Below are 27,519 nucleotides of genomic sequence, written 5' to 3' on the forward strand. Positions count from 1 at the left end.
TTTTTTAGTATAACTGCATTCATCAACTATCTTAATTAGATTTTCTGGATAATTTGCTATAGCTTTTACATCAGCACTTGCTGCTTCACTTTGCACTTTTTTCTTAAAGATAGTGAGATTTTATTTTCTCAATGCTGAGCTAAAAATTCCACACATTTGGCACATGTGTTACAAGGAGGGGGAAAGCAGGGAAACACCACTGTATAGCTCTCAGGTTTTGGTACTGCAAGTACAACCATAACTTTGTTTGCTATTGGCAACTGGCAATCACCTCTGTGTTTACATTGAAGGCAGTGGGCATTGATAGTATTCACCATAAAATACTGGTGGGCATGAAGCAGCTTTCTTTCCATTCTTCTGAATGTGATCTTCATTCATTGTCTCCAAAGCTTCTATCTTAGCTAAAAAAAATCCCCTTCATTATCTGCTGAGATGTTTAAAACAGCATTAAAGAGGTCTCAGTCATTAATGGCTTTCCTTACTACTCCTTTCTGGAAAAACTGTGAGACATTTTATAGTCATGGAACAATGATTCCAGTCCATTAAGACAAGTTGGTTCTCCTGACTGACTGATGTCAAACAACCAGACCTTTCCAGCATGCCAAAGTTTGTTATACTTGTTGAGGTTGATATGAAAAAGTGTACATTCATTACATAACTGCTGCATCAAATGAAGAGTTTGTTAGTAAGTTTCTTTCATTCCTTCACTATTGAGCTTTACTTCTTTTAATTTAGGGGCTGGAACATAATCATGCCCAATAAAAGACATAGCTAAAATGTATTTCTTGTACTCAAGTTGTATAACTGTTAGACAAGGAATTCTAGTTCTCTGCATTCTTGTGAGACTGTGGATTTCGCTTTCTGCCCACATGTGGATAATCTTATGTGGACTTAGTTCACTGAAGTGATCTTTATACTTAAGATCATCTTTAACTTATTGGTCACGATTCTTCCACTCATTAAGGGTTGTTGTAAATACCATGGTGGCACATTGTGTAGGTATGACTTTACTATATTCATCCTCCATGCTCTTTCTGTATACATGAAAGACAATGGATTTCTCTCCTTTACTAAAAGTCAGTGATTGTCTCAAACATTCCAGAGTTGACCTTTTCATACATAAAAAAAACATGTCTCAGGATCAACTACATTTTCTTCAGTAGAGTGCTCCTTTTTCTTGTGGAGGAAGGCACTTTGATGTTCTTCTGAGTAGGCATGTTGTTTTGAAGCCTCAAAAACTTTGTTTGGTAGTTTTAAATCCATTCTGTCTTCTACCTGAAATGCAGGTGCAAAATTTTCCATTCTTGCTGGATTCTTTCTCCCACATACTACTTCATGATGTTTGGTGGTAATGCCCTTTCCTTTTCCAATAAAACCCTTTTTGGGAGTGGGAACTGGTTTTGCTAGTCAGTAGAGATAATCATGAGTGTCCTGGCAGTCAGCCTCATCTTCAGAGCTATCGCTGTCTTCATCAGGATGGACTTTTCAATAATTTTCAAAGGACATGGAAATTTTTTTTATCTCCATTGAATCTTCTTTTCTTTATGCCTAAGTTGTGCATCATATTATTTGCCAAATTCTATCTGTAGTATCTGAGCCAACATTAGGTCACTGGAAGTGTCAGTGTTTTCTCCAGTAATAAATGGCCTTTTAGCAATAGCTACTTGAGGAAAAGTGACAGTTTCTACCCCTAACTGCAGTTCTTTGACCAACTGTTCACTCATTGTATCAGCCAAAGAACAAGATGTTGTCATTTGAAGTAGCCCATGGACACTTACTGGGTCCCCCAGCCCACTGCTGGCTTGGGCTTAGGCAATGTCACTCCTGCCAGATTTTTGAGGGGAAGAAGTTCAGCAACAAAAACAGAGCAGAGAGGTGGTAGGATGGGAAGCAGGCTCTAGCAAGGAGATAGGTGGAGCCAAGGCAACCAGAGCTGAAGTGACAGATCCCTCTCGTGTTTTTATGTGATAAAGATAGCTTCTGTTCCTAAGCTTCAGGAATGAACCTCTGCCAGCTTCAAGCTTTTCTCCTTTGCATCTTCCTTACCTCTCTCAACCTTCACAGAATAGTAGAGAGTTAGGGCCTTGCTCTGGATGAGGCTTTGGCTTAAGGGGATGCTGGAGCTAGTTTGATCTTCTATCCAGACAACTAAACTTTCTCATATCAGCAATAAAGCTGTCTTGCTTTCTTAACATTTGTATGTTTGCTGGAGTAGCACATTTAATTCCCTCCAAGAACTTGTCCTTTACATTCACAACTTGGCAAACTGTTTGGTGAAAAAAATCTAGCTTTTAGCCTATCTTGGCTTTCAATATGCCTTCCTCATTAAGCTTAATTATTTCTAACTTTTGTTTAAAGTGAGAGATCAGTGACTCTTCCTTTTACCTGAATACTTATAGGCCATTGTAGAAATTTGAATTTGTCTCATTTCAGTATTGTGTCTGAGGGAATAGGAAGGTGCAAAGAGAAGAAGAGAGATGGTAACAGCCAGTTCGTGGAGGTGTCAAAACACACACGATATTTACCTACTGTTTTGCCATCTTACATGGGTGGGGTTCATGATACCCAAAAACAATTATAATAGTAACATCAAAGATCACTGACTACAGGTCACAATAATAGATCTAATATTAATTTTAAAAGTTTAAAATATTGCAAGAATTACCAAAATTTGACACAAGTGTGCACATGACATTGGAAACATTGGGGCTGATAGACTTGCTCAGTTCAGGGTTGCTACAGTGTCTGTGAAGCACAATAAAATGAAGTACAAAAAAATGGAGGTATACCTGTAATTAATGTTCACTGTGTAATCTAAATGGAAATTAAATATAGGAGTTCACAAGCTAAATACATCTTAGAGACCCTTTAATCCAAGGAAGTAAGAGGAGAGAGACCATCCACTTGGTAACCAGAAAGGTATATATGAACCTTTATCGTGTTCTTTTTCCCCTAGACTCAACTGGGAATAATATTTAACTGCATGCCTTTTCTTACATGCATAGTTTGAATAACAGTTATACAACTGTATGTTACTTGCAGCTCCTGATCTTCATTATCAACATTTAAGTGTTCTTTGGGGGCTGTTTTAAGACATGCTTTAAATTATGGATACTGATGTCACTTCTTTTTCACCCTCTGATTGAAGCTGCAGCCTTCCTTAGATAATAAGATTTTCCAAATTCTAACCTCTAGTTAGATGCAAATCAGAGCTTTTGGGGGGCATGTACCTTGTTTTATAGTTAAACAAGTTGAATAGATAATTAGTGTCTTAGTTCAGGACGCTGTAACAAAGTACAATAAACTGGGTCACTTATAAACAGCAGAAATGCATTTCTCACAGACTTGGTGGCTGGAAGTCCAAGATTAGGGTGCCAGCATGCTCAGTTCTGGTGAGGGCCCACTTCTGGGATATAGACTGCCAGTTCTTCATTGTAGTTTCACACAGTAGAAATTGATTGAGCTAACTCTATTTCCCTTTTCATAAGAACACTAATTCCATCATAAGGGTTCCACCCTCATGACCTAGTTACCTCCCAAAGGGCTCACCTCCTAATACCATTCTTTTGGGGGTTAGGGCTTCAACATACGAATTTGACAGCAGGGTACATAAACACACAATCCATGATGTGGAGTAATGGTGAATTCTCCCTGTTTGCGTTTAAATGGTTTATAAAATCCCTCTAGGTGAAATAGCATATTGTATGGAAACATAGGAGGAGATTTTAGCATGTGAGCCACAGTGAGACAGAAAGCACATAGGATTTGTCTTAAGACAGACATGAATTCATTTCCTAGCTCTGCAAATCAGGGTTGAAGATTCCTGAACCTTCTGAATTCTAACAGAGAAAATCTGGTCCTAAACCAATTATCTAGTTACATCTTTATCTATAGAATATATATCAACTTGTCTGCTTCAAGAAATTAAATTGGGACAATTGACATTGATCATCAGTTGCTTTCTGTAAATCAGTAAAACAAAATTATTACTTTTTTCTTAAATTCAAAAATTATTTGTATTCTATAAATCTTACTTGTTTTCCTCCAAATTTAGTATTGATTTGTATGATATTGAGCAAATTAAAATGCTAGTCCAGCATATCAAATCTACCTTAGCAAAATTTGACAGATCATCTTTTAATATTGCACTACTCCCGCTTAACAATCCTCAGTATCTCTGTTGTCTCATATCTGCCTGTGGCCTCTGGGTGAAGGTAGATTAAGGCATAGGGAGAATCCTATTTTCTGGACTTTTATTTCTTTATTTCTGACTCCATCCTACATCAAACCATCAATATGTAAAGTTCTTTGTGACAGTTTTTGAATTATTCTATGTCTGCATTTTGACAGCAGGAATAATGGTTTTAATGACAGATACTCATCTTCCTAGGAAGTAAGAAAAGATGGAAATGCAATGTTTCTCTTTACTTTGTAAGAGTATATGGTTATTTGTCATTTATTAACATTGTTTTGACTATTCCCATCATCAGTCATTTTTCATGACCAGACTTTATTCTTTGGCAACACATCTCCCATTTTCTGTTGAGGAATCCCTCTGGGAGATATTAGTTCAGCTACTGAGGGACATTCTGTTTCCTTTTACAGGCAATGACTGCACAGCCTGCAAGAGGCCTGTTTTGGACATTAGCTGTTAATGTAAGTAATAATGATAATGAATTGCCCACTTGAATGTGTTATACATATTTCTGAAAAGGTTGCCTTTTAAAAATAGATAATGAATAGAATAGACTTTGGACAAGTATGATCTCTGAATGAAAGCATCTTGTTTATTAACAGCCACAGGTGTTCTGAGTCCATGTCTTCCAGGCCAGTAACCCTGACTGTAAAGGTCACTTTACATACTGTCATTTCATGACTTCTGGCTTTCTCATGATGGATTAAAACAACAAAGGAATTAGAAAGAAAAAAAGGGAAGGGGAGCTGATGGGAAGCAAACTCAATGAGACACTGCATTACTCTTTCTGTAGTCTCCGGTTCCTGGTGAGAGGTGAGAGCAGCATCCTGGTGGCCTCCCGTAGAGATAGGGGCTGATTGGTCGAATCCCTCTCTCCACTTGAACAGCTCACAAAGAGCTTGTGTGTGCCATGCTGCTGGTAATCCAGCTCATCTGTTTCATCTGCCTCCTGTGAGATAGGGGAATAAAAAATAGGTAAAATACTCTAGAGAAGCTTGAAATGACTGATGATATTGTCATTTGGTATTGCTTGGGCTTGCATGTTAAGTCATGCTTCTCTCTGCTATGTCTCCCACTCCTTCTGGAAAAGAATTTAAAGTCAAACAGGATAGGTTGATAGGTAGAAAGCAGAAATGCGTACATTACAGGTTAAATCTGATTTTTTTTCTCTGGGAGAAATAAACTAAGAACATGAAATTCGGGGCTCACAACCCAGGTTTTCCTTAGCAGGACTGATTTTGAGAAAGTTGTAGAGTTAGAGAAATCAATACCCTTTGTTTTGGGTCTGTACTCTGTTTTCAACGTTACAATACAATTTAATGTATAATGTCTATGTGTCATTTAGTTGTTCTTATGTTCCATGAATTAATTTATTATTCAAAAACAATGTCAACTATTTTTACCCAGTTTACAAGTGGCATAGAATTTGAGGAAAAAGAGTAAAGCACAAACTTATTTGAAAATATAAAGTTGGGATGAAGTCAAACTCTGAATGGATCTGAACATTGGGCATTTTCTGAGGATTGATGACCGGCTAGGAGGAGTTGATGGTCCTTGGCTGAAACTCGGGCCATTAACTCCAGCCAGTCATTAATTGCCTAGAAATGTCCTGGGCTGAGGTCATTATTGCTATTATAAACTGAATTAATGCCCTGTGCTTTCGCCAATAAGATTATTTGAATTATCTTTATTCTCCATTCAATTTATAATTATAAAAATGTACCAGAAGCAATCAGACCAGATGATAGATTAATCACATGCAAAATTACATTCTAAATGAATTGTTTTGGATTCATACAGCTACCCAAAGCATATGAAAAAGTTGATTCCTCTGTGTTGGCATTTATTGAAGTTGATTTTCTATGCTGCCCCCCAGTTTCTCCACCCTACTTCCTATGATTGGTTCAAATTCAAGTAAATACAATGAATGAGATTTTCAATTCACGATGTATAGATTCAACTTCCTCGAAGATATAATAGTTTGATTTTGGGGTATGAAAAATTGGGATGGTGGGCATGGGGATAGCAGAGTGGGTAGATGTGGGAAGAATATAAATCCATGAATAAAAAGCTATATAAGACCTAAAACATATATACACAGACAAAATTTCTTGACTTTGTGTCATATTTTGCAGTTTGCAATTATTTTTATATTCATTATTTAACTTTACTCTTTCAGTAACATTTTCAGTGAAGTATGGCAGATATTATGCTTCCATTTTTTATAGGAGAAAAATGAGGTCTGAACGTTTAAGCAATTTGCCTTGTGTGGCATTGTTACAGATGACCACAGCTGTCCTCGATCCAAGTTTGTTTCTCCAGTGTTAGTCTATAGCAAGGATCATTATTTTGTCCTGGGATGTTCTTTTAAGTTTTTATGCTGAAAATGACTCAGTACTACTAATAAGTATTAGAATGTCTTTAAAAGCCTTTTTCAAGGTATGTCCAAACTTCTTGAGTTCTTTAGAGGAAGAATGCTATAGAACTAACAAGTAATATAGCATTTTGATACTTCAGGATGAGAAGATCCATTTGCTGCTTTATCTTCTCAGGGTCTGCTTATTTGTTTTGTTCTTAAGCCACTCATATTTGTGTTAACCTATAACCTAATTAGGTAAATTATTGTATTTATATGATGCTTTTATATGTCTGTATTCTAGTCTAGATGTGGAAAACCTCTTAAATAAAGAAACCTGCTATGATATAACCAGAATTTTACTGGCATACTACAGCAAGGAAGAACAATTGAAAAGAATTTCTGAAAAAATATTTGCAAATTAATTAACCAAGAAAGAATGAGTTTTTATTGTTTATGGATTGCCCTAGGAAGTCCTTAGGATATGATATGAGCAGCAGAATGAACATTTGGATGAACTGGTTTTTTTTGTTTGTTTGTTTTCTTTAAGGCAAGGGTCAATTCAAACTAGATGATACCATGAGCTAAGAAGTATTATGCAAGTTATATGTCATTCTACAGTTATAACTGTAAAGCGATTGTTCTCATTCTTACATATCTAGTGGGGGTAATTGTTCCTATTCTTCCTCCTGAACTTCTTTTTACATCCAAGCTCTGGCCAGACCAGAGGGGCAGGCAGAGCAGACTCTCATTCCAGATCTACACTACCATTAGAATCCCTAGATAATACGTTGTCTCAGGAACAACAAACAATAGTTTAGAGTCAGACCTGGGTCTCTTCTTTGTTTCTCCTTTCATCAAATGAGGAGTTGGATTATGTGATAAGATAGTGACTATGCAGAAACATGTATGACTCTAGGAAGTCCACACTTGGCAACTGCAACATTCACAAAAACTGAGAGCAGAATGATTAGAATCCAGACCAAGGAAACACATCACAATCTATTGGGGTCTACCTTGAAGAGCTAGGTGAACATCTCAGAGGTGAATTGTTCTATTTGACCAGTTGTGTTTCTCCAACTGCACCTGAAGTGTTAGCAATGACACAGATACCACATTGATAAACTGAGAGAAAATCTAAAACTATGATTTTTAGTAATTATCAAAATCTAAAACATTGATAATTACTTCTTGAACTGAAGAGTTTAGATTGGTCCAATGAGCTTTCAGAGCTATGAAAATATCATTTATAACATCAGGTAAGATTTAGTTTCCTACTACCTTTCCAATTGTATAAATTTCTTACTATCTTTTCCAGTTGTATATACCCCATTATAGGAATTATTACATTAATAATGCATATGCAAAAGTAAATTAGTGAGTCTTCTGTACAATTCTTCAGAGTAGCCTGCGTGGCTTCATTTTGTAAGTTCCTGGGCACATGCTATAAGGAGACATGTCTCCTATGGGATGTCAAGAAAAACCAATAATAATTACCTGATAGATGCAACCGGTTTATTTGTGAGAAACAAGCAAAGAATGGGTTCCATAAATAAAATAGTACTTAAGAGGGCACAGACTATGTGGTAGTCTAGGAATCATTTAACATGGCAGGTGTGCCAGTTATCTGTTTTGGAAAGGGCAGATTCTCTGGAGTTGAACAACTCCTACAAAGCAGTTGAAGAGTCTCTGAAGAGTAAAAGTGAACTGTACAGAAAAAAAAAATCTTCAATATTTATTCCTTGCCCTGTTACATGCCTGGCCTCTGTGGACAGCACTGTAATGATTTTTACAGAAGCACTTTGTTCTTCCAGTCAGAGTCTATTTTTTATTTTTTTTTTATGATTAGAAGTTAGGGTTAGCAATGTGGGGATATTTTAGTTACCAGAAGGGGCCACTGTAAAGAAGATGACTCTCTGACTAGTTTAGGGTCATGACTAGTAGATAGAATTGTATCCAGAGGATCAGGCAATCCTGGAAAGTGAGCAAGGCATAATCATTCTAGTCATGACCCTACGATTTTGAACTCCCATTCAAGGGAGGTTAAGAGTATTGCATGGGATAGTGCAAGACATAATAAATCCTATTTCTATTGGTGATTATACTATGGGCCTCAGTCCCTCCTTTGGTTGTGGTTAGAAAGGGTATTTTACTAGTTTGGGTAAAGGGTTTATTAGTATAGTCTGAATGTTAATGGGCTCAGTACCCTCAAATCCTACCAATATTGGTAAAATTTTTGGACCACGTGAAACCTGGTATCTTGCAAAGATCTTCAAGTTATGTCTGCTATATGCTTCTCTATAAGACAGTGTCCAAACTAGCTACGACCCAATTATGGAAAGGGAAATCCTCTGGAATGTCAAGGAATAAGCCTTTTAAAGAGCATTTAAACTCTTAGTTTCATTTACATAAGAAATCACTTTACCCAGGAAAAATATTCTCCAAAACTGGAGACACAGTGAAGACTTTTTATTAATAGCTGACCTATTCTAAGGGAAGTACTAAAGAGTGTTTTTCAAGTAAAGGAAAATGATTCCAAAAGGAAACTCAAAGATTTAAAGAGAAATGTAAGGGAACAGAAAGAGTAAACATGTGGGTCAATTTAAAAGGTTGTTGAGTCAATAAAACCATGATAGCAATGCACTACAGGATCTAAAATACGTCGAGCCTTTCCTGTCAGCAAGGCCTGGGGTCCTGGCACTGGTGAATCTCAGGATGTCTGTTGCATTTCACAGGTGAGCCACTTGCCTTCTGACCTCTGAGCAAGCTCTCCTCGCTTTATATTCTGGTTGCCAGAGTTTTGAGTGGTGAGGGAGTTCTCTTTGCTTTCCAGTTTTGCCCTCTGCTTTCTATGCCTTGGGTGATCCTTTTCATTCCTGCTGCACTACTCTTGGCCTCTAGAGAGTGGGTGTAGCCCGGAGATGCTCTGTGAAAAAAGAATTACTTGAGAGGTCTCTCTCCAGTCTTCTGCTTCTCCCTCAGTCTTAGTGAAGTGAATGCCTGGAGTTAAGCCTAGGGGTCTAATTTCTCCCTGCCACAATTTGAGGTCTCCCTAAGATGTGAGGGAAAGAACTAGAGGGTGGTGTAGTCTTCCTTTCTATCTTGGGCCTCCCATCATCATTCACACACAGCCCTAGAAGGCTTGCTGAAAGTTAGACTGGGTACTCATTACCTTTTTCAGTGGCCCTTGCTCCCCTCACTCTCCATTTCAGTCAGGCACACAGGAGCTGTGGATCTTTCCTTTTGCCCAGGCTGGAGTGCAGTGGTGCAATCTCAGCTCACTGCAACCTCTGCCCCTCAGGTTCAAGTGATTCTCCTGCCTCAGCCTCCCGGGTAGCTGGGATTACAGGTACACACCTCCACCTCTGGCTAATTTTTTGTATTTTTAGTAGAGATGGGGTTTTGCCATGTTGGCCAGGCTGGTCTTGAACTCCTGACCTCAGGTGATCCACCTGACTTAGCCTCCCAAAGTGCTAGGATTACAGGCATGAGCCACCATGCTCAGCTTTTTCTTCTCTTTTGAGGGCTTGTCACTTTCTGGAGTTTGTTTCATTTAAGTTTCTTTTAGTGCTCAGCTGTCTAATGGATTTCAAGACAAACTACACTTACATAGTTCAACTGGATTGTTTTTGGTTACTAGCATGTATTACTTATATTGACCCTAATTTACTGATGATATAATAAGCTTTGCTCTTACAGTTGACAAGACCTACCTTCTTTGAATATGGCAGAAGTAGTAGACCAAATGGTGATGGTAGTGTTGGACATGATTTTCAGAGAAAAGAAGACCAATACTAGTTTTATTCCAATGTTAAATTCAAAAATATTCTCTATTATGTGAGTCTATGAAGACTGGTCATGTACAATTGTTATTATATGCTCAGATGTGATTGTTATCAAGGGTTAAAATTCTGTCAAGAATGTATTTCTCCAAGATAAGAAAATAATGTGGTTCTGGGTTTTTAAACATATGAATTGTAGACTAGACTTGCTTATTTGCCTGATATTTTGAGAATTATTACTGATCTTGTTGCATGGTGAATTAGGGTTCTCTAGAGGGGCAGAACTAATAAGATGGACGTATATATAAAGGGGAGTTTGCTAATGAGTGTTGACTCACAAGATCACAAGGTAAGGTTCTACAATAGGCTGTCTACAAGCTGAGGAGCTAGGAGCAATGAAGCCAAGTACAAGTCTGTCCCAAAGCTGAAAAACTTGGAGTCTGATGTTTGAGGGCAGGAAGCATCCAGCACAGGAGAAAGATAGAACCAGACAACTAAACCAACCTAGACTTTCCACATTCTTCTGCCTACTTTTTTATTCTGGCCGTCCTGGCAGCTGATTAGATTACGGGTGGGTCTGCCTTTCCCAGTCCACTGACTCAAATGTTAATCTCCTTTGGTAAAACCCTCACAGACACACCCAGGAACAATACTTTGCATCCTTCAATCCAGTCAAGTTGACACTCAATATCAACCATCACACATGCATACAATGAAGGAATGTAACATGTTTATCAGTGGCAGATAAGACTGAAGAGCAAAAATTAAAGTTAGAAGCTTGAAAGAAAAAGCTTCCTTACATTATTATAGCATATTTCATAATTAGATAACAAATCAATAAAGTAGGTGATGATCTAGATACTGTATGTCCACAAAATTGTACCATCAAATCTCTCATGAATGTGATAAAATACTTTTAATTTTATTTTCCATCACAAAAAGATCCAACATGGACAATTCATTCCTTTCATAACGTTAAATAACAAATTTGGCTATCAGCTTATGGGATAAATTATCAGAACTGGTTACCTATGAAGGACTAAGTATAAATTTTGAAACTGCAGTTATCACTTGTTTGATTTTAGATAAAAATAAAAATTAATAATTTGAGCTCATTAAAAAAATAAAAAAAAAAATCTAGCCAGGTGCAGTGGTTCATTCCTATAGAGGCTGAGGTGGGCAGATCACTTGATGTCAGGAGATTGAGATCAGCTTGGCCAACATGGCAAAACCCCATCTCTACTAAAAATACAAAAATTAGCTGGGTATGTTGGTGCATGACTGTAATTCCAGCTACTTGGAAGGCTGAGGCAAGAGAATCACTTGAGCCTGGAAGGCAAAGTTTGCAGTGAGCCAAGATTGTGCCACTTCACTCCTAGGTGACAGAACAAGACTATGTCTTGAAAAAGAAACAAAAAAAGAAAATATCTTCTTCCATTCCCATCAACATATTTGTTACACTGTGGTTTTTTTGTTTTTTGTTTATTTGTTTTTGCTGTAGTTTTATGCTTATTAAAAAAAATAAACAGTTTAGATCTATATAGTCTCTTGCAAGAAGCATTACTGTCAATCTGATTTAGATTAATTAGTAAGAACCAAGTTCAATTGTTACCTTAAGCATAAATATTAATAAATATGCTGTTCATTAAAAGTGTCCATAAGGTGTTTCATATGGGGAACCATATTTCAATCATTATTTTTTCTTTAGTTATGATTGCAGAATGACAAAACCATGAGTCTTGTAGTGTTCCCATGTATTACTTGCCTGTATGTATACTTCAATGAACAACTTGTAGAAGTTTTGAAATTCTTTTATTTTTCTATATGGTCATTCTGATTGTATATATTCAAAGTCACTTTTCTATGCACTTAAACTAATGATTTAAAAAGTAGGCTTGAAGTTTGTATATTATTTTTGTCTACTTAATTTCTCTTTTATTGTACTTTCCAAAAGTTCCATTTTGCGGAGGACTGAAATTTAAACAAGCAAAACTGGTTCTTTATCACAGAGAGTTTGGAAAGCATCATTCTGAAGCACAATTACAGATTTTCAAAATTTAATATTGTATACAATTTGAGCTCTTATTATTCAATTTGTTCAATTGCTCCGTTGTTATTAAGCAAAACATTTTACTGTCTTCCTGTTCCCAAGATTTGTTTTCAATAATAGCAATCCAATGAAAGCTTTAAAAGCTGAAATAGTTTGGCACTTCATTCATGGAATATTTTGATTGAAAATTTCAAATGATTTTGAACAAAATGTTGCTGAAATTTAGAGGGCTCATTTGCAAAATGTTCAGTACCATTTTAAGACAATTTAAAAAGTAATTCTCTAGATTCTCAAATACACTAAAGTTTAATTGACATTGGCAGAAAATAAAGTGCATACTGCCATAATGAAATATTTATTTTATATTCAAGATAAGTCTAGTAACAAAAATCGTGTTGCTCAATAATTCTATGTATATGTAAAAACACTCATAAATTTGGGTAACTACGACTTCTCTTTTAATTGGCAGAATACCAAAACATATTGGATGCAATTTTGAATTCTGTGTGTGCCATGAACAATTCCAAATATATTTTTGCTATATAGCTTTTCTTATTTAATAAAAATATTTTATTATAATGCTTTCCTCCATCAAAATTTATACAGTATTTTAAAATATCACATAAATGCATAATTTTATCTATATTTTTAATTTTTAATTTTGTGGATGCATAGTGGGTGTGTATGTTTACGGCTTACATGAGATATTTTGATATTGGCTTGCAATATGTCATAATCACTCAGGGTAAATAGGGTATCCATCAACTCAAGCCTTTTTCTTTTGTGTTTTAAACAATTATCCTCCTTAAAGTTATTTTAAAATGAACAATTAAATTATTTTTTACTATATTCACCCTGTTGTTCTAGCAATTTCTAGGTTTTATATATTCTATTTTTTTGTACCCATTAACCATTCCCCTTTCCTCCACAATCCCCACCACCCCACTACCCTTCTCAGCCTCTGGTAACCATCCTTCTACTTTCAAGATCCATGAGTTCAGTTGTTTTAATTTTTAGCTCCCATAGATGATTAAGAGCATGTGAAGTTTCTCTTTCTGTGCCTGGCTTATTTCACTTAACATAATGATTTTCAGTTCCATTCATGTTGTTGCAAGTGACAGGATCTCATTCTTCTCATATAAAATTCATATAGCTGTTTGACTGAACAGTATTCCACTGTGTATATGTACCACATTTTCTTTATTCATCTGTTGATGGAAACTTAGGTTGCTTCCAAATCTTGGCTATTGTCCATAATGCTGCAATAAACATCGGAGTGTAGATATACTGATATTTTCTTATAGGTATATATGTAGGAGTGGAATTTCTAGATTGTTTGGTAGCTCTATTGTTTTAACCAGTTTTATTGCTATAACCTGTTTTTTGAGAGTTTTTATTATAGAGAGATGCTTATCAAATGCTTTTCCAGCATCAAATGAAATGATCATATGGTTTTTGTCCATTCTGTTCATACAATGTGGCACATTGTTCGATTTGCATATGTTGAACCATCCTTGCATCCCTAGGATAAATCCCACTTGGTCATGAAGAATGATATTTTTAATATGTTTGTTGTTGAATTTGATTTGCTAGTATTTTATTTATGATTTTTGCATCAACATTCATCAGGAGTATTGGCCTGTAGTTTTCTTTTTTTGGTGTGTCTTTGTTTCATATTGGTATCAGAGTAATACTAGCCTCATGGAATGAGTTTAGAAGTGTTCCTTCCCTCTCTATTTTTTGGAAGGTTTTCATAGGATTGGTGTTAGTTCTTTAAATGTTTGGTAGAATTCAGCAGTGAAGCCACTGTGTCCTGGATTTAATTATTTATTTATGTATTTATTTATTTTTGCTGGAAGCTTTTTATTATGATGTTGATCTTGTTACATGCTATTGGTCTGTTCAGGTTTTGGATTTCTTCCCAGTTCAATGTTGGTAGCTGTATGGGTCTAGTAATTTCTCAAGGTTTTCTAGATTTTCCCATCTATTGGTGCATAGTTGCTCATAATAGCCACTAATGATCCTTTTAGTTTCTGCATTATTAGTTGTAATTCCCTCTTTTTCATCTCTGATTTTATTTATTTGGAACTTTTCTCTCTCTTTTTTTTTTAGTCTGGCTAAAAGTTTGTCAATTTTGTTTAACTTAAAAAAATGTTTTGTCTTATTATCATTTTGTATTTTTTTCATTTCAAATTCATTTATTTCTGCTCTGATTTTAATTATTTCTTTTCTTCTACTAATTTTGAATTTGGTTTGCTCTTGGTTTCCCAGGTCTTTAAGACTAATCATTAGGTTATTTAGTTGAAGTTTTTCTTCTTTTTTGATGTAGGCACTTATAGGTATAAATTCTCCTCTTAGTACTGCTCTTGCTGTATCCCACAGGTTTTGGTATGTTGTGTTTCCATTGTCATTTGTTTTGAGAAAATTTTTGATTTTCTTCTTAATTTCTTAATTGACCTACTGGTCATTCAGAAGCATATTGTTTAATTTTCATGTATTTATAAAGGTTCTAAAATTCTTCTTTTTGTTGTTTTATAGTTTTCTTCCATTGTGGTCAGATAATATACTTGATATTATTTTAGTTTTTTGAATGTTTTAAGACTTGTTTTGTGACCTATAATATGGTCTATCCTTGAAAGTGATCCATGTGTAGAGGAAAATAATTTAACACTGCAGTCATTGGATAAAATGTTTTGTAAATATCTAGTAGGTCCATTTGGTCTATAGTGCAGATTAAGCCCAATGTTTCTTTGTTGATTTTCTGGCTGGAGGGTCTGTCCAATGCTGAAAGTGGGGTGTTGTAGCCTCTAGCTATTATTATATTGGGACCATCTCTCCCTTTAGCTCTAATAATATTTGCTCCAGTTTGGGATACATATATATTTAGAAGTATTACATCCTCTTGTTGAATCAACTCCTTTTTCATTCTATAGTGACCTTCTTTGTCTTTTGGTTTTCATTTGCTGGAATATCTTTTTCTGTTGCTTTATTTTCAGGCTGTAAGTGTCTTTATAGATGAAATGTGTTTCTTGTAGGCAACAGATCTTTGGGTTTTGTTTTTTAATTCATTCAACCAGTCTATGCCCTTTGATTGGAAAGTTTAGTTTATTTATATTCAATGTTATCATTGATAAGTGTATTAGTCAGTGTTCTCTAGAGGGACAGAATGAATAGAATATATATATAATTCATATATAAATTTTATATATAATTTTAAATATATAATATATAAATATATATATTTAAATAATTAAATTTATGTTTAATTTATATTTAACATATAATAATAAAATAATATATATTTAATATATAAATAACATATATTTATATATTATATAAATTTATATATTATATTGCTTCCTGTTCCAAAGACATTATGTTCTGCTGGCCTAGAGGTCTTAGTTCCAGAGGGAGAAACACTGCCACGAGGAGATACAACAAACATTCCATTGAACTAGAAGTTAGCATTGCCACCTGGACACTTTGGACTCCTCCTACCTTTAAGTCAACAGGCTAAGAAGGGAGTTACAGTGTTGGCTGGGGTGATTGACCCAGACTATCAGGATGAAATCAGTCTAAGGTAACTTTCATTTCACAACAAAGGTAAGGAAGAGTATGCATAGAATACAGGAGATCCATTAGGGCATCTCTTAGTATTACCATGCCCTGTGATTAAGGTCAATGGGAAACTACAACAGCCAACACAGGTTTGGGTTATGCCACCAGGGGAAGAAAAAACCAAAAACAAAAAACAAAACACTACCTGCTGGGGTGCTTGCTGAAGGTGAAGGGAATACAGAATGGGTAGTAGAAGAATGTAGTCATCAATACCAGCTATGACCACGTGACCAGCTGCCCATATATATATATGGGAGTTTATTAAGTATTAACTCACATGATCACAGGGTCACACAATAGGCCACCTACAGGCTGAGAATCAAGGAGAGCCAGTCTCATTTCCCAAACTGAAGAACTTGGAGTCCAATGTTTGAGGGCAGGAAGCATCCAGCATGGGAGAATGTAGGCCAGGAGGCTAAGTCAGTCTCTCTTTTCACATTTTTCTGTCTGCTTATATTCTAGCTGCACTGGCAGCTGATTAGATTGTGCCCACCCAGATTAAGGGTGGGTCTACCTTTCTTAGCCCACTGACTTAAATGTTAATCTCCTTTGGCAGCACCCTCATAGACTCACCCAGGATCAATACTTTGTATGCTTCAATCCAATCAAGTTTACACTCAGTATTAACCATCACAAGTCTACCCCTTGTCAACTTGAACCCATACACATCTCATGACATCATACATAATCTTCAAATAAAGACAATAATAAGGTCATAATTATGCCTAACACAATACAACTATCCTTCATACAACCAGAAATTCACCAATCCACAACCCAAATACTATTACATAAAGTTAACAATACTTAAATGCTGATGTGAAGTCAATCAATCTTAAGTCACATGATAAAGGAGAAAGGAAATATAATAAAGATATTTTCTTAGTATAAGTGTATACATGCACAAACATGTTTTTAACAATAGAAGCAGGAAATACTCATGACAATTACAGTCCTCATTTCTGCAGCTGTTCATGTGGTCATAGCTGGTACTGATGACTACATTCTTCTACTGCCCATTCTGTATTCCCTTTGCCTTCAGCAAGCACCCCAGCAGGTAGTGTTTGTGTGTGTGTGTGTTTGTGTGTGGTTTTTTTTTCCTGGTGGCATAACCCAAACCTTTATTCCTGAAGGGCCTGGGTCATTTGTAGTCCTGCCTGTATTGGGCTATTGTAGTTTCCCATTGACCTTAATCACAGGGCATGGTAATACTAAGAGATGCCCTAATGGATCTCCTGTATTCTATGCATACTCTTCCTTACCTTTGTTGTGAAATGAAAGTTACCTTAGACTGATTTCATCTTGATAGTCTGGGTCAATCACCCCAGCCAACACTGTAACTCCCTTCTTAGCCTGTTGACTTAAAGGTAGGAGGAGTCCAAAGTGTCCAGGTGGCAATGTTAACTTCTAGTTCAATGGAATGACTGTTGTATCTCCTCGTGGCAGTGTTTCTCCCTCTGGAACTAAGACCTCTAGGCCAGCAGAACATAATGTCTTGGGAACAGGAAGCAAAAATTGTGCTAGTAGATCACTAGGGGTGATAGGGAGTGGCGTCACTTCCACCCCTTGATTCCTGGACCCTGAATCAAGGCTATGAGAGAAACAGTATCACATATTGGACTCTGATTCAGAGTATACACAGTCTTCTGGAGAACTTTGCCCCAGCCCTGCAAAGTATTGTCACCTCGTTGGTGTTGTAATTTTGACTTCAAAAGGCCATTCCACCATTCTATCAATTCAGCTGCTTCAGGGTGATGGGGAGCATGGTAAGATCAGTGGATTCCACGAGCATGAACTCACTGCCACACTTCTTTAGCAGTAAAGTGAGTGCCTTGGTCAGAGACAATGCTATGTGGAATACCATGATGGTGGATAAGGCATTCTGTGAGTCCACGAATGGTAGTCTTGGCAGAAGCATTGCATGAAGGATAGGCAAACCCATATCTGGAGTAAGTGTCTATTCCAGTGAGGACAAACCTCTGCCCTTTCCATGATGGAAGAAGTCCAGTATAATCAATCTGCCACCAGGTAGCTGGCTAATCAAACTGAGGAATGGTGCTATATCAAGGGTTCAGTGTTGTTCTCTGCTGCTGGCAAATTGGACACTCACCAGTGGCCATAGCCAAGTCACCCTTGGTGAGTGGAAGTCCATGTTGCTGATCCCGTGCATAACCACCATCCCTGCCACCATGGTCACTTTGTTCACGTGCCAACTGGGCAATGACGGAGTGACTGGGGAAAGAGGCTGGGTGGTATTCACAGAATGGGTTATCATATCAACTTGATTATTAAATTCCTCCTCTGCTGAGGTCGCCCATTGGTAAGTACTCACATGGAATACAAATATCTTCACAGCTTTTCACCACTCAGAGAGGTCCATCCACATACCTCTTCCCCAAATTTCTTTGTTATCAATTTTCCAAGCATGCTTCTTCCAAGTCCCTGACCATCCAGCCAAACCATTGGCTACGGCCCATGAATCAGTATATAATTGCACATCTAGCCATTCTTCTTCCTAAAGCATCACAACCAAGTACACTACTCTAAGTTCTGCCCACTGGGAAGATTTCCCTTCACCACTGTCCTTCAGGGATCTCCTAGAATGGGGCTGTAGTGCTGCAGCTGTCCACTTTTGGGTGGTACCTGAATATCGTGCAGAACCATCTGTGAACCAGGCCCTAGTCTTCTCTTCCTCTGTCAACTGATCATAGGGAACTCCCCATGAGGACTTCAGTGCAGACTGGGGAAGAGAAGGTGGGGTGGCAGCAGTAGAGACCATGGGCATTTGAGCCACTTCCTCATGTAACTTACTTGTGTCTTCAGGACCGGCTCAAGCCGGATCACATATATACCACTTCCATTCAATGATGGAATGCTGCTGTTCCTGACCCATTTTATGGCTAGATGGGTCATAAAGTACCCAGTTCATGATAGGCAGTTCAGGTTGTGTGGTGACTTGATGACCCATAATCAAACATTCAGTTTCCACCAAAGCCCAGTAACAGGCCAAGAGCCGTCTCTCAAAACAGAGAGTAGCAGAAGATGGCAGGGCCTTGCTCCAAAATTCTTGAGGCCTCCACTGTGATTCACCTATGGGGGCCTGCCAAAGCCTCCAAACAGCATCCATATCTGCCAGTGACACCTCAAGCACCATTGGATCTGCTGGGTCATGTGGCCCAAGTGGCAGAGTAACTTGCACAGTAGCCTGGACCTGTTGCATAGCCATCTTCTGTTCTGGACCCCACTCAAAACTGGCAGTCTTTTGGGTCACTTAATAAATGAGCCAGAGTAAAACACCCAGATGAGAAATGTGTTGCCTTCAAAATCCAAATAGGCCCACTAGGCATTGTTCCTCTTTCTTGGTTGTAGGGTCAAATGCAGCAACTTATTCTTCACCTTAGAAGGAATATCACAACAGGCCCATACCACTGGACGCCTGGAAATTTTACGGAGGTAGAAGGTCCCTGAAGTTTAGTTGGATTTATTTCCCATCCTCTGGCACACAAATATCTCACCTATAAGTCCAGTGTGTTTGCTACTTCTGGTTCGCAGGCTCCAGTTGGCATAATGTTATCAATGTAATGGGCCAGTGTGATATTTTGTGGAAGCAAAAAGTCATCAAGCTCTGTCCGAATAAGATTATAACACAAAGTCAGAGAGTTGATATACCTCTGAGGTAGGACCATAAAGGTATATTGCTGGCCTTAACAACTGAAGGCAAATTGCTTCTGATGCACCTTATGGACAAAATAAAGAAAAAGGCATTTGTCAAGTCAATGGCTGCATAACAGATACCTGTAGTTATGTTAATTTGCTCAGGAAATGAAATCACATCTGGTACAGCAGCTGCAATTAGAGTCACCACTTGGTTAAGCTTATGATAATTCACTGTCGTTCTCCAAGATCCATCTGTCTTCTGCACAGGCCAAAAGGGAGAGTTGAATGGGGATTTAGTGGGAATCACCACCTCTGCACCTTTCAAATCCTTCATGGTGGCAGTAATCTCCAGTCCCTCCAGGGATGTGATATTATTTTTGATTTACTATTTTTCTGGGTAGAGACAGCTCTAAAGGCTTCCATTTGGCATTTCCCACCACAATAGCCTTCACCCTGCCAGTCAGAGCCCATGTGGGGGTTCTGCCAGCTGCTAAGTATGTGTATGCCAATTACGCATTCTGGCGCTGGGGAAATGGCCACAGGATAAGTCCGGGGACCCACTGGACCCAGTGTAAGTTTGACCTGTGCTAAAACTCCATTAATTACCTGACCTCCATAAGCCCCTACTTTAACTAGAGGACCACAATGACGTTTTGGGTCCCCTGGAATCAACATCAGTTCAGAGCCAGTGCCCAGTAGTCTCCGAAATGTCTGATCATTTCCCTTTCCCCAGTGCACACTTACTCTGGTAAAAGGCTGGAGGTTTCCTTGGGGAAGCATGGGAGGAAAAATTCACTGCATTAATTGTGAGTAATGTAGTTAGGTCCTTGCACAAGGGTACCCAGCCTCCCCTTCATTATTTGGGTCTGTAAACTGGCCCAAGTCTGGAATTTGATTGAGGGGCTGTGATTCTTTGTTTATATAACTCAAATTAGTCTTTCATCCATTCAACCTAGAAGTTTTCTGCTTGTATAAATTAAGTAGGAATGCAATAGGCTTCCTATCAATTTCACTTTTAGGAACACCGTGAGTAACTAGCTAATACCAGAGCTCTACAAAAGTCAGACTATTCTGATTGCCACTTTGTCTTTGCTGTTTATTATGGTAGTTATGCCTACCTTGCCTTTGATGGTTGAGTGCCACCACTTGGCCCCTGCCACCTTGGGATCCAATTATTCTTATTGTATTTAAATGTTACAGTTGAGTGACTGTGGTTCCCACTGTTAGATCTGACATACAGAGAAGAACAATTACAGGACTCTTCAAAGATGCAGGTGCTGCCTTCACAAATCTGTTTTGCAAAGCATTGGTCGAGGGCATATCTTCTGGATCCTCCCAACTGGAATGAGCAGGTCTAAAGTGACTAATCCACTCCACTATCCCAACCTCCCTAAGCCTTTGGATCCCTTCCTCTACACTAAAAGAAGAGAGATCAGGCATTTACAGCTCACTCACAGTGGGCCATCTTTTAATCCATATTTCAGCTAACCAAGCATATAAACTATTAGAACCTTTTGTAACTCCCAGAGCTGCAACATTAAATGCAGAGTCTCTACTTAGTGGGCCCAAATCAATAAATTCAGCCTGATCCAACTCTATGTTCTTTTCACCACCAAAGAGGTAGTCTTCTTTTGATTAAATCTTCTTGGTGTTCTGTAACCTTCATGTACTTAAATATTGGTATATTTTTCTAGATTTGCTAAGTTCTCTGTTATCCTTTGAATAACCTTTATACCCCATCTTTTTCTCTACTTCCTCTTTAAGGACAATAACTCTTAGATTTACCATTTTGAGACTATTTCTAGATCTCATAGATGTGCTTCAGTGTTTTTTATTCTTTTATCTTTTGTCTCTTCTGAGTATACATTTTCAAATGGCCTGTCTTCAAGATCACTAGTTATTTCTTCTACTTAATACATTTTGCTATTATGTGACCCTGATGCATTCTTTAGTGTGTCAATTGCATTTTTTAGCTCTAGAATTTCTGCATGATTGTTTTGAATTATTTCAATATCTTTGTTAAATGTATCTGATAGAATTCTGAATTCCTTCTCTGTGTTAATGTTGAATTTCTTTAAGTTTCTTCAAATAAACTATTTTGAATTCTTTGTATAAAAGATTCCATTCTCTGTTGCTACAGAATTGGTAATTGGTCTCTGGTGCCTTATTTAGTTAATTTGGTTAGGTCATGTTTTCCTGCATGCTCCTGATGCTTGTAGATGTTTTGTGGTGTCTGCACATTGAAGAAGTAGGTATTTATTGTAGTCTTCACAGTCTGGGATTGTTTATGCCTGTCTTTCTTGAGAAGGCTTCCCAGGTATTCAGGGGGGCCTGGGCCCCAAACCCAATGTCACTGTGGTTTTTTTTGAGACTCGTAGAGGTACTGCCTTGGTGGTCTTAGATAAGATCCGGAAGAATTCTCTGGATTACTAGGTGGACAATCTTGTTCTTTTCCCTTACTTTCTCTCAAGCAAATGGAGTCACTCTCTGTGCTGAGCTGCCTATAGCTGGGTATGTGGTGATGTGAGCACCCCTGTACCTACCACCACTGGGACTGTGTTGTGTCAGACCTGAAGCCAGCATAGCATTAGGTCTTGCCTAAAGGCCTACTGTAATCACTACCTCACTACCACCTATATTCACACAAGGCCCTAGGGCTCTATGATCAGTAGCTGGTGAAGACAGCAAGATTTGTGTCCTTTCCTTTAGGTTGGTGAGTTTCCCCATGCCCTGAGCAGGTCTACAGATGCTGTCTGGGAGCCAGAGTTTGGAGCCAAAAACAACCTTAGAAATTTGCCTAATGTTTTATTCTACAGAGGCTAAGCTGGCACTGAAACCACAATATAAAGTCCTTCTATTTTTTTTATGGGACAGTAGTGCTGGTTTCACTTTCTTTCTTTCTTTTTTTTTTTTTTTTTTTTTTTTTTGTGAGACAGAGTCTCGCTCTGTCGCCCAGGCTGGAGTGCAGTGGCTGGATCTCAGCTCACTTGCAAGCTCCGCCTCCTGGGTTTATGCCATTCTCCTGCCTCAGCCTCCGGAGTAGCTGGGACTACAGGCACCCGCCACCTCGCCCGGCTGTTTTTTTTTTTTTTTGGATTTTTTAGTAGAGACGGGGTTTCACCGTGTTAGCCAGGATGGTCTCCATCTCCTGACCTCGTGATCCACACCCATCTTGGCCTCCCAATGTGCTGGGATTACAGGCTTGAGCCACCGCGCCTGGCCTCTTTTTTATTTTTTATTATACTTTAAGTTCTAGGGTACATGTGCACAATGTGCAGGTTTGTTACATATGTATACATGTGCCATGTTGGTGTGCTGTACCTGTTAACTCATCATTTACATTAGGTATATCTCCTAATGCTATCCCTACCCCTATCCCCACCCCACGATAGGCCCCAGTGTGTGATGTTTCCCTTCCTGTGTCCAAGTATTCTCATTGTTCAATTCCCACCTATGAGTGAGAACTTGCAGTGTTTGGGTTTTGTCCTTGCGATAGTTTGCTGAGAATGATGGTTTCCAGCTTCATCCATGTCCCTACAAAGGACATGAACTCATCCTTTTTTATGGCTGCATAGTATTCCATGGTGTACATGTTCTTGTTCTTCCTTCCCCTTGCCATAAGCAGAGAGCCTCTCTCTGTGCCTACTGCCACCACTGGCCCATGGAGGGATTCTACCAAGCCACCACCAACGTTTACTTAAAGTCCAAGGGCTCTTTAGTCAGCTTGTGGTGAATGCTGCTTAGCTTGGGACTTATCCTTCATGGCAATGGGCAGCCCTCTGACCCGGGGCAGGTCTAGAAATGCCATCCAAGAGCCAAGGCCTGGAATCATGGACTCCAAGAGCCTGTCTTTTGTGCTCTACCCTACTGTGGCAGAGCTGCTATCTATGGTGCAAGACAAGTCACCTTTACTATTCCCTCTGCTTTCCTCAAGGGCCACAATATACTACCTGGGTATTGCTGCTGTTTATTCAGGGTCAACCCTTCAGTTAGCAGATGATGAATCCTGCCAGGACTGGGTCCTTCCCTTCAAGGAAGTGGGTTCCCTTCTAGTCCAGAACATGTCTAGAAATGTTGTCTAGGAGCTAGGACCTGGAAAGGGGATCTCGCAGCTCTGACCAGTGCCCTATCCTGCTGTGACTAAGCCAACATCCAAGATGCAAGACAAATCTTTCCCACTCTTCCCTCTCCTCTCCTCAAGTGGAAGGAAGGGGACTCTTTTAGAGACATGAGATGTGCAGTCTGGGCTTAGAGGCAACGTGGTGCCAGCTCTTCCCCAGCTGTTCTGGCTGATGTCTCAGTAGGTCATGTGTTTCCCCAGTCTACTGGCTTCTGAGCCCAGCTCAGCCCTAGGACTCACCTAAGAGTTGCAGCCCTTATTGCCTTTCAAGTTTATTTACGGCTCCAGAACACTCCAGCCTGAGTTAGTGAGGCTTATTGGAAGTCAAGTTCCAGCTCTTGGGATGGGCAATACTCCTCTGGCTATGGCCGGTTTAAACACTCCGTCTGTGGGCAGGTGTCAACTCAATTTGGTCTGGCTTTGCTTTCTGCTGTAACAGGGCAGTACAGAGATTCAATACGATATCTCACATTTGCTGCACTTTCCCTGTCCCAAGAGCACACATTTTTTCTCTGTGCCACACAGCCACTTCTGGGGGATGCAGACAGGTTGCCATTGGCTATCCAAGACTGTTTTTTCTACCTTTTCCATGGCTCTTTCAGTGATATGGAGTTAAAACCAGGTACTTTGAGTACTCATCTGATTTTTGGTTCTTATGGAGGCACTTTTTATATAGATATTTGTTAAATTTGTGCCCTTGCAGGAGGGATGATTGGTGGAGCCCTCTATTTAGCCATCTAGCTCCTCCTCTCCTTTAATATTATTTTCTATATCGAAATGTATAACTGAGTTTATAACAGCTTCCAGATCACATTGGATATTTAATTAAAAGAATAAACTTAAAAAGAGTCTTGAGTTTATAGTTTGGATGAAGAAATTTAACCTAACTGCTTTTCTGTTTGAGTCCTCTTATGATACTAATATAAAAATGGCTTCATTTAAATTATTTTCTAAATTTTATTTCAGTTAATGAAGACAATGTTTTAACAGCTATTGCTATATTTATATGCATAACAAACCTGGGAACTAAAATAAATTAATTTAGAAGAAAAATTGTTTGATCTGATTAGTGATATGCAAGTAACTCTTACAGGGTTTGTGAAGTGATTGTCTTCAGATAGATATGTTAAACTGTCAATAAAACTGCTAAATCTTGAAGTAGGTACTAGTAGTTCTTTAGCACATTTGTGTGTTCTGATTTTTCCAATTTCTGCTATTAGAATTGCCCCTGTATTGGATGGTAAACATAGACAAACAAATAATTTACTTGTCATCAACTGTCCAGAGAAATGTAAATTCACTACTTAATTTTTCATTAAACATGTACTTTTAAATCTATTTGCTATTGAAAGGATTTGCTGCAAACTAAAAGATTACTACCAAGCAATAAAACATATGTAATACATGACAAATGACTTTAATGACAGCAATAGGCTAATATTTATACATTCTAGGGTAGGGTTGCTTAACCTTTATGTAAAACACACACTTTTCTCATCACCTAACCCAAAATTTCTCATTTTTCTCAAAGACCTCACCAACTGAATGATTGGTGGTTTAGTGCAGCTCTCAGAACATGACACATCTGCTCCTGATACAAATTCATCTGGCAGGATACTAGAAGAAGGAGTTAACTATTTAGGCATTATTGCCATGCTCCCAGGACATGAAGAGGTTGGTTGTGTTTGGAATAGCTTCAATAATGGCAAAGTAGATTGAATAACCCTAACCCTAACCCTATCAGGATAATAATTATAGACCAGTCAACATGAAAAAACAAATAAACCAACAAAACAGCTACTTGAAGGCCACTGAAGAGCAAACAAAAGTAAAGCAGATGATATGACTTTTGAGGAAAAGCAACTTATATGATACACAAAATTATTCTGGGATGGATAATAAACCTAAATAAAAAGCTAAAACAATGAAGCTTGTAGAAAAAAATACAGGAGAATATCTTCTTGATCTTGAGGTGGACAAAAGTTTCTTAGGACTTGGAAAGCACTGCCTCTAAGAAGAAAGAAACATTATACACTGTACTTTGTCAAAATTTAAAATTTCTGCTCATCAAGACACCTTTAAGAAAATGAGAAGATAAGTCAGATAAGTGGTAAGGAATATTTATAATACACAAAGCTTTCAAAGGACTTGTCTCCACAATATATAAATAACTCTTATAAATTCAAATAAGTTTTCAGGCAAAGAAAATCTTTAGAGATAAAGGGGGTGAATATAATAAATATTTCCCTATATGTACTAAGTGACCATAATAATTCTAAGCATGTATGCTCCTTAAATATAGCCGGAAAATATACAAAGCAAACCTTGACTAACATACAAAGAGAAATTGACAAATCCACCATAGCTAACTGTATAACTTTGTTTCTTAGTTTCCTCTTCTGCAAAGTTAAGATGATAATACATACTTTATGTACAAGTGACTTAATACATTTAAAATACTTAGAATGTTTGGCACATACTTTGCTGGGTATGATAGCTATCAGTAATAAACATACATTATTATTAGGTGACTGTATACCTACACTGAAATAGTGCTTTGGCCGTGACTTCAATGGTAATGATTCAAGAATATAGTACATCCAGAAAAAGGAAGGGAAATTTTTCCAATCTATATATAAGGCCGCTCTGGAAAGTACTAAGGTAACATCTATGGTGTGTGATAAAGTTATGGAAAATGGCTAAATATGTGAATTCATGAGATGACAACCAATAAAAGAGGATATATTGGGGATATCCCTATATCTTCCTCTCACCTTTGCTGTGAAACTAAAACTACTTTTTTAAAGAAGACTTTAGAAAACTGTAGTGGACTACAGTATTGTGAGCCTAAAATATAAAGAAATTATAGTCACATTACCCAGAATCAGGGAAATTTAAACCCTTTTATAAATATTTCAGCCACTTTTATAAATATTTCTTGTCACTGTTGATCTGAAGAATTCATAGAGTGCAACTAACAGATTTCAGGGTTGCTCTAGAAACCCTGGACCCACCCTGAAACACCCCAGAGAACTATGTACAACTAGGCAGAGAGAAAGTGACAGAAGATAGACTGGGGTGACTGTCTTAGGTAAGGACATATCAGGATGATGCAAAACAATGCAGAGAGAGAAACACAGATATTCCAAGGATATTAAGAACTCTTTTCCTCTCCTAGATCTGCAAATTTCAAGGTTAAAAAAATACATTTACAAAATTGAGATTAGGTTCTTTGGGTTGGAACAGGATTAAAATTCAGATATAATGAAAAAGGCTTCTATCACGCTCCCAGGATAACACTCCCTTTTTGAGTGTTAAATACTTCAAATTACGTAAAATCTGAATTGGTTGTTTTTAAAAATGTTAAATGTTCCTGATATTTAAAGTAATTGTAGCATTTTCTAATGTTGCCAAGACAAAATCCAGGATGCCCAGTTAAATTTGAACTTTAGATAAATAACAAATAATTTTAAAATATAAGTATGTTTCATGCTAAAAATATTTGTATAAAATAGGGGAGTTTTTATTAAAAAAAAAAATTGAGCAGACAGGATAAGTAATTGTGTCCACTGTAGAAATACAAATTTCAGCTGCCGAGAGTCAACCTTAGTTTTTGTTTTAAGCAAACACAACTGCCTTGCAGTCTTTTCAGCATGTCCCATGCAATATTTAGAATTACTTATACAAAAATTGTTTGTTTTTTCCTGAAATTTGAACTTAACTGGTGTCCTATATTTTTAT

The 27,519-nt window shown here is 37.7% G+C and overlaps 1 pseudogene; it reads right to left on the reverse strand.

Annotated features, from left to right (window-relative positions):
• Positions 1 to 279: 279 nt before the first annotated feature.
• Positions 280 to 27,519, reverse strand: part of LOC111522017 — a 121,045-nt pseudogene continuing 93,805 nt past the window's right edge.

This window comes from Piliocolobus tephrosceles, chromosome X (genome assembly GCF_002776525.5).
Source record: "Piliocolobus tephrosceles isolate RC106 chromosome X, ASM277652v3, whole genome shotgun sequence".
NCBI lineage: Eukaryota > Metazoa > Chordata > Mammalia > Primates > Cercopithecidae > Piliocolobus > Piliocolobus tephrosceles.